This window comes from Genypterus blacodes, unplaced genomic scaffold (assembly GCF_046128005.1).
Source record: "Genypterus blacodes isolate CSIRO-AG114 ecotype Tasmania unplaced genomic scaffold, CSIRO-AGI_Gbla_v1 ptg000118l_1, whole genome shotgun sequence".
Lineage (NCBI taxonomy): Eukaryota > Metazoa > Chordata > Actinopteri > Ophidiiformes > Ophidiidae > Genypterus > Genypterus blacodes.
In genome coordinates, this window is record NW_027466921.1 from 1,561,917 (window position 1) to 1,577,174 (window position 15,258).

A 15,258-nucleotide genomic window follows, 5' to 3' on the forward strand; every position below is an offset into this window, starting at 1 on the left:
TCCTCTTTCCTGTCCTTTACATTTGCCCAGTGCTACAACGCAACTCAGTGGACAAGCTGGGTTATGATCTATATTTCAGTGAACCTGGAAGTCCCTTTAATTCCATTTATTCTTGGAATGGCATTTATATATTTTTTTACATTTTATGATCAAAAACTAAGGTTCACTAGAGCTTAAGTGGTTAAAGCAGGTGAAATTCAGTTGAAACTATATTTCATTGGTCTGAACTTGACACCTGCTGAACGTATCCAGTAGACCAGATCACCAAAAACCATGCAAGCTGGGTGCTGAGGTACAATGTCAATGTCTTCACAGGTTCAAAATGCGTGGAAAAACTACTTCATATTCAGAACAGACTAAATGGACTCAAGTAGTCTCGTGAAGACCTCTAGTATATACAACGCCCCCTAGCTGTTCTGCAGGGTATCGAGCGGTCCCCTCTAAAATACAAAGATAAATTACTTAGATTGATTTACAAATCTGAAACTGATGATCAGCCTCCGTGTTGACCTGAGTTTGGTGAGTGACTTCTGGTTTGATGCTATGCAAAGTGTTGGGTATCAAGCAAACTGAATGTAAACGTTCCTGCTCATCACATCCGTAAGCCTCAAAAGGCCACCGAGAGTGTAACGCAGCTTAGATTCACTCACTCAATGTGAACTCACACTAAAAAAATCTGTCAGCCGTTGCTGGACTGACATATCTGTGGCTCTATGTCGTAAACTGCAATGATACTGTATTTTTGTGTGATAAATGTACAGTATATATGAAAAATTCAAACATAGGATCAATTTCATTTCTATTTCCAATGCAGCATTGAAAATAATGTTTGTTGAGAGTAAAATTGCAGCTATTTATTTATTCATGTTCATAAGAGTACAGTTGTAAACGTGAGTCAGTTGAATAAATTATATTTAGCACACTCCTGGTTTGTTTTTCTCTCTATATATATACTGTATATAATATAATGTGCATTTGTTTTGTAGTTGCTGTGTTACCAGTGCGTTAAACACAGATTTGCTTTATATAAAACTATGAGCTTTGGAAAGAAGGATACATCTCGATCATCTTCAGATCAATATTATGTGGACTGTGTGTGTCTGCTTTATTGAATAAGTGAATGAATGAATGAAAGAGAGCGAGAGAGAGAGCGAGAGAGAGAGAGAGAGAGAGAGAGAGAGAGAGAGAGAGAGAGAGAAAGATTGATTGACAGCCCTGACAGGTTTGGCAGTCAAGCAGTCAAAACTCTGGTGGGCATTTTGATTGATGCATCAAAACAGGCGCCAACCCTTACACCTTAAACCTTTTTGAGCTCAAATGGTTCCACATAGATCCAGAAATAGTCAGATATGTCCCAGATCAAACCTTTTCAAAGGCTTCTTTATGCTCGATCATAAGCTTCTTTAAGTTACATTGATCATTCCTGCCACATAATTCTATAATCTGTGGATTCCTTTGTGAATTCCTGCTGTAGATAATCATGTTCCAGTATTCATATATGACATGGGGTTGATTGTGCGAACATCCATAACCACTCACTTTGTCGGCACTTTGCCTCACGGGAATCGTCAATGTACTTTCCACACCTTCAGACCAACTCCTATCAGCAACTGTGAGACGATATAAGAGCTATTAGTGTAAATGTCACATAAAACTGCCACAGTGACGGTGATGAGTCACACACAAGTCACTCATGTGAGACTGATACACTGACATGGCAACTATAGAGTGCTATGATCTCACAGAAGAAGAGGTTAAACATTCCATCTTTAAAACAGACTGAGCGGTGGAATAATGTTGTTCCTGCACGGTGAATAGAATGAATAGAAACGTTTTCTTTGGTTCCAACAAATAACTCAAGCGTTTAATAACCCAAGTGTGAAGCTTTTTTATATATTTAATCGATCTGACCTGTGCATGCTTTTCATTGTGTGTTTGTCATGTGTTTATCCTTTGTGTGAACTCCCCAGCCGGTGCATCTGATTCTCTATCTGAGTTTCTATTAACATCTCTCTCATCACCCTAAGCGAGGCCACAGGCTTCACCGCCTCAACATTGTCCTCACTGAATCTACATCTGCATTTAAAGCAACAAAACAAGTCTCTGAACTTCAGCAGCAGCCCACATCTCTCTCTCTCTCTCTCTCTCTCACACACACACACACACACACACACACACACACAGAACACGCACACAACATACACACACACTGAGCCCTGCAGCATAGCTCATGACTTATTCTCTTCTAAAATGACAGAGTTAAGGAAGAAGTGCTGATGAAAACACAAATAGTTACGCTGCAAGACATGTCCATGTGTGTGTGTGTGTGTGTGTGTGCGCGTGCGTGCGTGCGTGCGTGCGTGCGTGCGTGCGTGCGTGCGTGCGTGCGTGCGTGCGTGCGTGCGTGTGTGACTGACTGGTTGGAGTGACGAATCCAACTCCTATAAATGAATGAATGAATGAATTCTATTGTGTTAAAAGTGTATTTACTGTTTCCTTCATGAACAGCAGATTGAGTTAAAGTGAAGAAAGAGAAGCTCTGTGAGAATGAAAGAAACAAAACCTTAAAAGACAAAATGAACAAAGAAAATAGAATAATTAAGAGAAGGTTCAAAGATGAGCTGGCGATGAGGAAGAGGCATGATGTAATTTATAGTAATACATTTCATCCCATTTATTGCTTTTTCAATAAGGTACTACTTAGATGCCAGCCTGGAAACAGTCACTGTCCTTATTCACATTAGACTAATTGCTCCACTCTGCAGAATAGAGGGGAAACATGAGGGAGGAATGAACAGGAGACACGGACATTGGACACAGACAGAAAGTGTCCCTGTGTCACGTCCACGCTTCTGTCCTGAACATGTGACACATCTCATCACAAATTCCTTTTCTCTGCAGGTAAAAGTGGCATTGTCTGCCAAAAGTCAAGAAGACCGGGGAACCCAAACCGACCTCAACCAGGTCCGGACTCACTTGTCCACTTAGTGTGTATATGTCTTTAAACGCAGGTCTTGTAATGAGTCAGAGACGGGCAGATTACTGACTTGATGTTGTTACAAACTGTGCCTGTTACTTTAAGAGGGTTTCATCGCGGTTCAGTCCCCAGGGCAGAATTTATTAATGCTGGCAATCGTGGACAGGAACATAAATTATTGGACAATTTATTACAGCTTGGAATGCGGCTGCAGAACAGAGACTGCAGAATTAAACATGTAGCGTTCACTTTGTGATGACACTATTCTGATGGGCTGCATGCAAACCTCATATTCTACATTTAAACTGTCCTCACTAGAATGATATTACTGCACTTTATCACTGAAATGTCCGCGCTACAGTAGGAACAACCATATATATCTGTATTTATTTGTATAATAAATCATGCCATGGATGTTCTCATCCTTCAGAAGCTGAGGACCAAATTAGACGGTATAAACTATTAAAGGGTCATTTATATTGGCACCTGGGGTCATGAAGGTAAATCTCTATGAGGGAGATTTACTTCACTGGTAGAATAACTTCAATGTGAGGCAGCAGCAGAGGAGATATCAAACTAGTTACAATAATGATAGAAAGAACTCATTAGGTCCATTTTTCATGATCAACTAATCCTAGAATTCTAGATCTAATGTTGGAATACCTGAAATACTTGGCTGATTATGTTATGCTTGTTTACCCTCTCACTAATCTCGCTGTAATTCTCTACCCCTGCACCAGTTTCCCACCTTTGCCTGGTCTCCTGATGTCCCCGCATGACCTCTGCAGAGGATAATATAATGAACGTATGTATACCAGGTAGTCGCTCCTATTCTCCGCCTTCCTGTACCAAACCTCTTACTGCTTTCTTGTTTTCATCTTCACCTGTACTTAATGCCTAAACCAGTTCCTTTACTTCTATTTATGATGTAAAATCAGCATAGGCAAGGTTGTGATTTCATTTTATTTTACTTTATTACAGATAAAGATTGCGGTTGCTTTCGTTATGGCTCTCTATCCCTCCTACCTGTCCTATAGTGTTGTCCTGAGCACATCCAGACCTCAGGCCAATGATCAGGCTTAATCTATTTAACTGCTTGCTCAAGATAAAAATGGCATAAACATGCAACATATACTGCACATTAAAGTATGATAATGACACAGAATCCTGGCGTTGGGTTTGAAATGTCAAACGCAACAGGATAAATTGTTGCAGCTTCTGGTTTTGCAGCTTGATGGCCTCAATAAGGAGAATTGAGGCTTCTCTTTCATACTCACCAAAATAAAAGTTGCCAATAATTATACTAATGTCACACACACTGACAGAATAGGCTGAGTCACTCTTCAGTTTGATTTTAGATCCACTTGTTTTGGAATCGTTGGATAAATTTCCTTTCGTCTTTTTCTCTGAAATAAAGGAATCTATCTATCTTCTTCTTATTTCCATAGATTTTTATTAAAGCTGAGATGAACATATAAACAACACAAATAAGACCCACCTTCTAAAACGGAATTTGGAATTGTTTTCTTCTATTCTTGTCGGATGTTGTAAGTGGTATTGATGACTAATCAATCCTAGTTTTTCTCCTGGACAGTCAGGAGCTGGCAGATATCACAGCGTGTCTGACAACGTGCCTCTGGGCCAGACATGTAGCAGAGGTAGCAGAGGGTTTGTCAATTTGAGGAAACGCAGCAGACAAGGCGATCAATACGTGTCATACACATGCATGTACGAGCGCAGACACACACACACACACACACACACACACACACATACACACACACACACACACACAGGTTCAAATCCTGTTCAGCCTCTATTAAAGAAGTCCAATAGAGGCACTTTTAACTTAATTCTGTCCACTCAGGGAAAATAATATCAGCCAACCTTATAATGGAATATTATTCATCTCTACCATACAGCCTCTATATGTTCTGGCTTATCATATTAATGCTACAGTCATTGATTACTGTGGTGAATGTGTAAGTATTGAACTGCGGTAAGTAATGAAAATGGTGCGTGTCCACTGTTAGTTCACCCATTGATCCCATCAGAGTAAGTAGCCTAGTTACAATTAAGCCTTAAGAGGCCTGAGGGAGAGGAGAGGAGAGGAGAGGAGAGGAGAGGAGAGGAGAGGAGAGGAGAGGAGAGGAGAGGAGAGACTTGGCTCCTGTTATAAATATGTTGAACTGTATTATTTTGAACGGCTGCTAGAAAGAGAATTTTCCATTATCGCAGAACTGCTAACAATCTGTGCGTCCCCCTCTCTTTCCCTCACTGGAGCAGTAGCAGCCAGGCTCATTTACACTCCAGCCCACCTGACTAATGAACGTTTCTCCCTGTTGAGGAGCTGACAGGCGCAGGCTTTCGTCACGGCCGCGCTAACGTAATCAGCTGAGGCCGAGCAACCTTCAGAGGAAAAATGACATTACGGCAGCGTTTGGGGGAGGGATGGAGGAGGGGGAAGGGTAGGAGATCCTTCACCGTGATTTAGTTAATGCTTGGATTGGGTAAGACATTGGAAAGGGGGGGTTTTGCAGCCTTGAAGTCAGTTTACACACACATGCAGTGCTGTTCATGCATGCATGTGTGTGTGTGTGTGTGTGTGTGTGTGTCTTCACGATGTACAGTAAATAAGCTCTTCTCTCTGCTGCTCATCTGGTTTCCCCCCAGTAAGGGATTGGTTCAAATTGCTGTTGTGATAGAAATTACATAAAAAATGAAAACATCAAACGTGAAGTACAGAAATGAAAGCCGGCGCCTAAAATTCATTCATTATTATGACGGACATTCCATCTTTTTCACTCCTGTCAGTTCTTATTAAACACTCACAGATAAAGTGATTTTTTTCATACACACCTTAACATCACATAATCATATTCATTCTCACATCATAAGTGAGAAGGATGAATGGAGAAATCAGTTATTTGATTTTTGACATGATATAATATGATGTAATAATGATGGTAAATACAGGGCTGCACACAGAGACAGACACAGACAGACAGACACTGATTACAATTGTGTCTCCCTCTATCTGTGTCTTTCCCTAAGTTGTCCTCTAAGTTTTCTTCCCCTGTGTGTCTGTCCCCGAAGGTTTGGTCCTGAGCAGATGAACCTGAACGGAAATGGATACCGGATACTGTTACAGTTACGCTCTGCTTTTGTCTGCAGCAGCACACACACACACCCGACTCAAAGACATGTGGAGTTTGTGAGTGTGTGTGAGTGGTAATGTGGGGTGGAAACATAGATAATTATGCAGAGAGATATGCAGCAATGCCAGTGTAAGTGTTCGGCGCACACACACACACACACAGACCAAAAAAGTGCACACCAGCAGAAATCCCCTACTCCTTAATTTTGTACTGGGCTGAAAAAACTGACGTGCAACCCTGGGAATAATTGACATTTTTGTCCTTGATTTTTAGTTCATTTGTGTCAAACCAAACAGCAGAGGTGATCAAACACCTCAGGAGGACAAAATATTTTACCTTTTATGCGTTCCCCGGTCGCACCTGTTGAAGCAGCAGGTCTCTGTTTGATTAGAAGTGATACAGGCTGCTGGCAAACAGGCTAACAGGGAGAATCATTTATCTGTCTAACAAAGCCGGGCAGGCCCCACTTCTCCTCCCTGCTCTCTGTGATGCTTTATGACACTGTCATTTAAAGATGACGTATGATAGCAGCAGCATTTAGCTTGCCAATAGCCCTCTTCTGCAAGCAAACAGACACACACACACACACACACACACACACACACACACACACACACACACACACACACACTCCCACACTCACACACAGCTGCTGAGGAGGCAACCCAGGGCAGCCAGAGAGGCAGAGATGGATGAGCAGCTCTCTCTCTCTCTCTCTCTCTCTCTCTCTCTCTCTCTCTCTCTCTCTCTCTCTCTCTCTGTGCTTGTCTGTGTGGTTGTGTGTGTGAGCGAGCATTGGCCAGCGCTGTCTTGGTTGTTTATTTGATTATTTTTTCTGGCTTTACGTCTCTCATGAATCAAGAAGTGGTTGTGTGTGACTGTGGTTATTGGCCTTCCTGTCTTTGAGCGGTCCCCTGTGTGTGTGTGTGTGTGTGTGTGTGTGTGTGGTGGTGTGGGTGTGGGTGTGTGTGTGTGTGTGTGTGTCTGTGTGTGTGTGTGTGTGTGTGTGTGTGTGCAACATGATGACTACAACCGGAGCATAACAGACTCCAGTGTGTTGGGCCCATGGTGATGCTCCTGGTTCCATCACTAATCACTAATTAAAGAGACACATTACTTATTTACTAATCAATCAATAATTAATTAATTAACACGAGAAAAGAGCCCAATGGTGCAGCAAACACTAATTACACTCCACAGCTGGAGATACATGATACACATCCCATAGATAGATAGATGGATGTGTTGTTGTATTCCAGTTGTGTTTTGCTGTGACACAGCCAGAGGGCCGACGCTCTCCGAACACACTCTTGGGTTTTCCTGACCCATTATCCAAAAAAAGCTCTTTCAATGCTTTTCCAACTCGAAAGATAGAAGGTTCTGGGTCAAATGAAGAGAAAATACAAATAAAAATGAGCAAACACTGAAACAAGAAGAGGGGTGTGTGTACTTGGAGTGTTTTCAGATTGCTATTCCCTCTGACGTCTCACCTTTCTGCCTAATGTCTCTCAGATCGACCCACTACAGCTGTTTGTAGCTTCACTGTCAGTATCATTACTCCCAGTCTCGCTTAAAAGTAAATAATGAAACCAATAAATACAGTTAAAATAGGAAAATAAATCACATTCCTGAGATGAATGGCTGCAGTGTGCTCAGAGCCGATTCATTCAGTGTAGCGAGCAGCAGATTATTTATGTGTTCATCTCTAATGTAATTTAAATATCTGCTGGAGAAACACTTCCTCAGTGTGCAACTCAACTCCAGACACGCAACTTTAGAATGTGCAGCAGCATTAAATGATTAACTCTGCATTGTAGGCTCACTTGTTATAGTAGTTTAAGTCACAGTGTGTGATGGCTGCAGGGTGGATTCCCCCGTCACACTGCTCAACTCAACTGACCTGGAACTGAAGTAGGAGGAGAGACTTTGGGTTTAGGTTCTCATTCTAGAAATCTCTCTCTCGCTCACACACACACACACACACACACACAAGCACACACACACACACACACACACACACAGGAAGCAGCAGAGTATAATCACATTGCCTGCTCTGAATGGGGAGAGATAATTAAATCTAACATGAGCTAACCCGTTTACAAATGTATTGTCACTGTTACATAGTGGGACTCCCTCTGTAAATGTAGAGGAATGGCCCAAAATTTAGATCAATAAAATGGGACAGCACAGTGTTCAGGATTTATGTTGTTATATTGTTAAGCTGACATGCATTCTGATATACAGTATATTGATATATATATATGTTAGGAATTAGGGATTAGATGCAAGCAATGAGCATCATTAGGACATGTTAAGCAGTCACATCAATAACATGTAGCTTTTCCGTTCTTGCAGGTTTCAGTTTTGTTGTTTTTGTGTGCAAAGGATTTCTGAAGTAGAAGTGTAGAAGTTTTTTCTGTCACTTAAGAGATGCTCTTTGGTTTGAGGCAGTAGTAGTGTCAACTGGAGCAAACAACACACACACACACACACACACACACACACACACAAACACACATTCACAGAGACACACACTCACTCACTCACCCACCAGGGACCCTCAGCACAAGTTGAAGCTGTGTGCACTTGTTTCCATCCACAGAGTGAGTGTGTGTGTGTGTGTGTGTGTGTGTGTGTGTGTGTGTGTGTGTGTGTGTGTGTGTGTGTGTGTGTGTGTGTGTGTGTGTGTGTGATTGTGTGTGTGTGTGTGTACATGTGGAATCACAGGTAAACAAATTCCTAATGCAGAGACTCAGAAACACTATTGTCAACCGTGTCATCATAATTGGCATTCCAGCCCACAACTTCTGCTGGAAGAACCAACAGTTTTATTTAAATTCAATTTCAAACAACCAACCATTTCATCTAAAAACTGTTTTTGACAAAGAGGAGTATCTGGGACTTCATTCAATTAATTTCCCTGTGAATTGAACTCCTGCAGCCGATGCTAACACCTCTGACTAATTCATCTTGTTTGCCCAGTTCTGCTGTCTCACAGCTCTGTGTGCCTCGCAGATCTCTAAGCTGATTTGTGCAGCATTGAGACAAATCTGTTTATGCTCAGACTTAAATACACAATCAGAAATAGAATAGGAACATGTGTCAACTGACTCAGATATGACAGCCCTGTAATAAATTCCATATTTGAGAAGCTTTCCTCTTTCATTTTTTAGTGACACTGAGTCGGGGACGTGTTGACTCTAGATCATTCTGAGTACTTGAGTGTACTTTGTGGTGTTGTACTGCATTATATTGAATGTGTTTGTGAAATGTGTTTGGGTTAGACTGTTAGTAAGGCGGTGCTTTGTTGAATATAAACTTTGCTAATGTCTCATTTTTACATTTTATTACTATACGCAGCTGGTCCTGTTTAGGGAGCCGCTTTGAGGATCTATATACCAGTTGACATATATTAGTTTTCTGTCTTTACTGGCTGTAGACAAATGTGGTTGCCTCAGAATAACCACATTGCGAAGAGACATTTACTGTCTCCTTGTTATTTTGCACAGTATAAGGATTGACAATCGGTGCTAAAATGGCTCACTCCTGGAGGAGCAGCGTGAAATGCAAACTGAATACATGATAAATGTCACAATTATCATGCAACCTTGACCAGCCAGTGTTTGCAGGTTATCCACCCTTTCAATCCACCTAAACGTCCAATGGCATTGATTCTTTTGTCAAAGAGCAAAAGGCAGGAAGAGGGACAGAGGGGACAGAGGGGAAAGAGAGAAACAGAGGAAAGTATTTTGAAACAGCATTCATTAATTACATCACTTTAACGGTTTCAAACCAATCTGAACGTGAGCACTTCTCTTCCAAGTCTTCAACTTTAACAACCCAGTAAAAATCATTTTTCTCATTTGACATTAATACAGCCTAACATCCTGAATGAAGATAAATGAAAAATGTTCTTGGTCCCCGTCGTCATTAATGTCACTTCAGCGTAGATGACGTGAATTACCTGAGCTGCAGCGACGCTGTAGCAGTGTGGAGTGACTCATTCTGTAAAATGAAATGGGTTCCTTGAGAGAGGCTCAGAGCCCATTTTTCTCTCTGTCCAAACAAGGCGAATCTAAGTAGGAGATCAATACTGATATTTTTAGGCAGCTAACTGCTCCACTAATATATTATTGATGTTTGGGCCTGACTGGATTGGATTCAGGCTACACACAGCAGTTTATCTTGATCAGAGCACATGCGGGAGATGCTCCCACAATTGTCCTGAAAACTACAGGACTACAAATAGCAGATATTATGTGTTGCCAAAGTCCATCTCAGCTTTTTGTTCCTATGGTGTAGTTTGATTTGATTTGAAATGTATTGATTGTAGAATAGAAAGGGAATGATTGTCCAGAGGCATGAGGTATACTGAGATCTCTTACAAACTAACCTGACGACTTAGCACGTACGGCTCAAACTGCTTAAATAAGCGTCCACTGTCCACGTTTGTGTCTGCTACCTTTAGTGTTTGTTTGGCTTAAGACCTTAGATGGAGCTGGTAAACAGCTAAGTGGAGCCATTATTGCCACACTGGTTCGTTTTCCACAACAGCATGAGCATTTTGTTGCTGCAGGGAGTGTTTTTTCGGCAATTCAGTTGGTAGATAATACAGGCAGACTGAAGTCCAAAGCAGAAATAAATAAATGTATTGTGAGTGTGGAAAAGGCTACAGGAAAACAGTCTGCTCTCCTTACCAGTAATTGCCAAATCCACTCACTCTACTCTACACTTTCTAAGTCAAGCAGGGAAAAGCAATATTGTTTGAGCATGAACTGTTTCTGCTTAATTAGTGTTTGCTTTGACACAGTCAGACGTTAAGCGGCAGAGGCAGTTCCAGTCTCCCACCTGAGGCTCCTCAATATGGCCTCACTGTAATTGCTGTTTCTGCCCTTATCCACATGAACGGGCAAACAATTCATTATCTACACTTTACTGTAGACTTCGGGTTGAAGTGTTTTTGGATAGGTAATTTTCAGAACCAGCTTCAGTGCACACACAGAGAGGGTTTCTTGTAAAAGGCATATCATAACTGATAGATAACCAATTGGAATTCATTAACTTCCTTTGCTGCTGCCTCTCTCTGCAGCACTGTAATTCCACTAATGGAGTGCTTACCATTCAGAGCCAATTTCCTGACAGTGACTGATGCGGCTTAATTGCTGAAAAATGCAGGGTGGTTCCCTCAGCTATTGCTAAATACAGCAAATGTACCCTCACTTACAGATCCCTTCACATTACACCGGATATGTCAAACTTATTCACATCCTGTTATGTATCATGAGGGAGAACCATTAAATGTAACTCATACTAAAAGCAGTCCATTCCACATGTCACACACACAAAGAGAAGCCATCCTGTAGATCCGTACACTCTGCCATCTTAGATACTAAGGAGGGAATGAAATAGATGATGATGAAAAATGCAACAAATAAGGGTTAAATCAATTAAATTAGGTTTGACGTAGCTAATACTGATAAATACGAAAAAATTAGCTGTGATTGCAAGTGCCTGAAATATTGAAACTATTGAAATTCCTGAAAAATGTCTGATTGGTTTTTGTACATGAATGAATGAAGATGTTACAGGCAGTTTGACTGACAGCCAAAGCTCAAATCCTTTGAAGCTGCTGATTGTTCATCAACAACAGGTGCAGCCAGTTAAGCAGACACAGAGCTCAGTCGGTCTGAATGCTGCAGATGCCTGAAAGCCTGATGTGGAACAACTTTCTCTCACACGGGTTGGACCATGAACCAGGAGAACATCCTGAACGTAGGGATGTATTATGGTCCAAAAAGGCCAGAAGATAAAGAAGAACCGGCGAGTTGAATAAGACCTCAATGCAAATGTGTCTATGTATGCATCGATTGTGATGTGTGAAATTTGTGAAAGACTTGAAGTTGTTTCTGAAGTTGAAATGTCCAGCAGCTGTTTTTAGTGGAAGGCTCTCAACCAATCAGCTTCAACTTGCCTCTACGCTAACAAGATACAATACACACACACACACTGAAGGCTGAAGTGGAAGCTACTTCATATACAGCTGAACTGACGACAGGCCAGCAGTTCCATTAGCTCTAATTGAAAGTAAAGGCAGTGCAGATGTAATATATTCAGCCTACAGTGAAAGTTATGAGGCTTCTTTGACACATACAGACATAGAAATGCATGCTGGCTTACATACGCACATGCAGCTTTTCAGGCACTTGGTCACAGGCCACAGCTCCACCAGCTTGATGATGAATGACAAGAAGCAGGGGCGGGGAAAAGATGGTGAGAAAAGAGCGATGAGATAGAGACGAAGTGAGGGAGAGGGCAATGTTTCAGTCACACTTAGCAAACTGCTGTCAATGGCGGATCCAGATGTCTCATCACTCTGAGCCATCAGCCACCAATGGGCTGGATCTCCACCCCGGCTAATAAAATCAACCCTCGGCTGTGTGTGCGTGTGATGTATCTGAATATATTGGGTTGTTTGTTTAAAGGGACCATGGGCTGTCATTGCAGAGCTGCCTCACTAGGCTGACATGTGTACATTAACTTCCGTGGTGACTGCACAGTGGAGTAATGTAAAACACACTGAAACTGAAATATAACACACTCGCTGATGAGGTTACATCGATTTTCTGATATACAACATCTGGTCAATATTTATGAAGTATTGTAGCCAGCACATAAAAGCAGCATAACTAAGATGGCAGCTTAAAAGTGAGGACAGTATCTAATGGCAGAAAATCCTTGTGTCAGTGGTCCATCTTCCAAATTTCTGTGTTAGCACGTCATATTCCTAAAAAAATACGACAAAAGTCGAGGAGAAGGGCAGAAGGGATAGATATTTGGCTTGGTAGGAGGGTCTGAGGACTGTTGTAATCAAGGCTGAGTGTTGGTGTAAGTGCAGACGGATGCAGGTTGCGCCCGTGGTCCTTGATGAAGTGCTGTTCTCCTGCTGAGCCACCAAACTATTTATATACAACAACGCTGACAGCCTATGGGCATGAAAGGGAAAACAGCTACACTTACTGCGCTTTCTCCTTTCCGCCTTATCACTCCATCCCTCATGTCTCTATCTCCATGGCCATGAATTCAATGTACACGAAACAAGGGGTAAAGCCCCTGCATTTACCATAATGTTCCACCCAAACATAGATTAATATTGGTGTGGAGAGGCAGCCAACGAGTACCAAAACAGCTGTCAGGTGCTCAGCCAGCTTAATTATGAAACCTTATCATACATCATGCAAATTTATTTGTGAGCTTAGACTTGGGGGGCATCCAAGACATTTTGGACTATATTTTAGCAGACTGGGTTTCTAACTCAAAGGACAGAATAACCTGATGGCCAGTGTATCCCTGAAATCAAAGGTCACCTCTGCAGTTTAGGTTTGTGGATATGACCCTCACCTCATCAATAATGGACAAGCATCAGGATGGGGCCTCTGTTGGTTTCTTGCCCACGTACACATGCATGTGGACACACAGAAACACACAAGAACAAGGGAATGAACACGGAAAAAATCACACCTTACCAATGGTAATGCTGCTTTCTGGTCTTATATAAGACAGTTGTTACCTTGTTTTTATGTGTTATGTAGTAAAACGTGTTAACACCCCTAACTATTCATGGTTAGGGGTGTTTGACATATCCTTGTTATTAAGTAAAAAAAGACACATTTACTGAAAGAGGTTGGTTAATATACAGCTGCGACGCATTTTCTTTTCTATAACACACAAAAAAAAGAAAAACAAAACAAGAATGCTCCTTCTGTTTTGACAAATCTATACAGAATAGAGAATATCAATTGCAATAGGTGCAAAGTATAACAATCTAGAAGAAAAAAAATGCTCTCAAAGATATGCTATTTGGCCATTAATGTGTAAGTTATGCTCCAAAGCATTTTGATATTAATCAGTGGTGTGCGAAATATCAGGAGAGCAGCACAGCTCTCAACTCATCACCACCTGGTGGTGAGATGGATCAGGTGGGGTGAGAAGCTGCCAGACAGACCCAGTAAGGGTGAACATGGGAATGTCTGACATAGGCCCCTGTCAGCAAGTTCTTCATATCCCGTGTTCAAAATCAATTTTCCCAAATCCCAGGGAAGGTTTTGTGCAGTGTATGTGTGAATTGTTAGATCGATGGAGCGTCTGCAGTGATGCAGGAGCTACAATGGTGTATGAGGAGTGAATAAAAGAAGAAACATCCAGAATTTCCTCTGCAGGGTGTCTTGAGCTGAGAGCAGAATTGCTGTTAAAAGGATTCAGTAAGGATGTTTCCAACATAGATCAGGATGCCGCCGAGACATGTCCGGGCTATTGAGTGGTTGAGACCATGGACAGAGAAAAAACAAGCTGCAGGAAGAGGTGGAAGACAAGGTTGATGACGAGGCTATCTGGGCTACTTTCTTTAACCTGATGCCTCCACATCCCAGCACCAGAAATGTAATGCAAGACTGATTGTGTGTGGTCACCCTGTGTTGCACTGGTGACATGTCCACGCTTTACCTGAAATAGGCTCCAGCCCCATTCCGCTGTGAACAGTATAAGCAAGTGTAGAGAATAGATGGATGCTGTATACATTAAGAGCAATTTCTCTAACAAATCACCTTCTCTTCAGACTGTGACACGCATAGTTCATTAAACATTAACCTATTATGTAACATTATTAACACCAGCTAAGCACATGATGAAATATTGCCTGTCATCATTTGAGAGGGTGTACTCTGGTCATTTATTACAAACCCACTCTCTCAGGGTCCATGCTGAAAAGAACAATCTGAGAAGGTTCAATTCCCCAATAAGTACATTAAAATGTCAAAGCTATATGGTAAAATGTCAAACCTATTAATGGCGCTGTCAATCTTTTGAGCTAAAATGTCAAGAGGGAAACAATGAACAAAAAGGATGCAGAGACCAGTGAGAGGTTTGAATAAGGATTGAAATAATAGCAGTTTAATCTGAGAGACTACAAATGCAAATATTAGCAAAACATGACTGATTTAGCAGTGCTGAAGGTCAATCGTCTCTATTGTCATGATAAACTCCGCCAAAGTCAAGATTGCAATGTCTTTGCAACCCAATTGTTGTCAGGGAAACAATTACAGATTCTGTCCTCCTCAGCCACTGTAG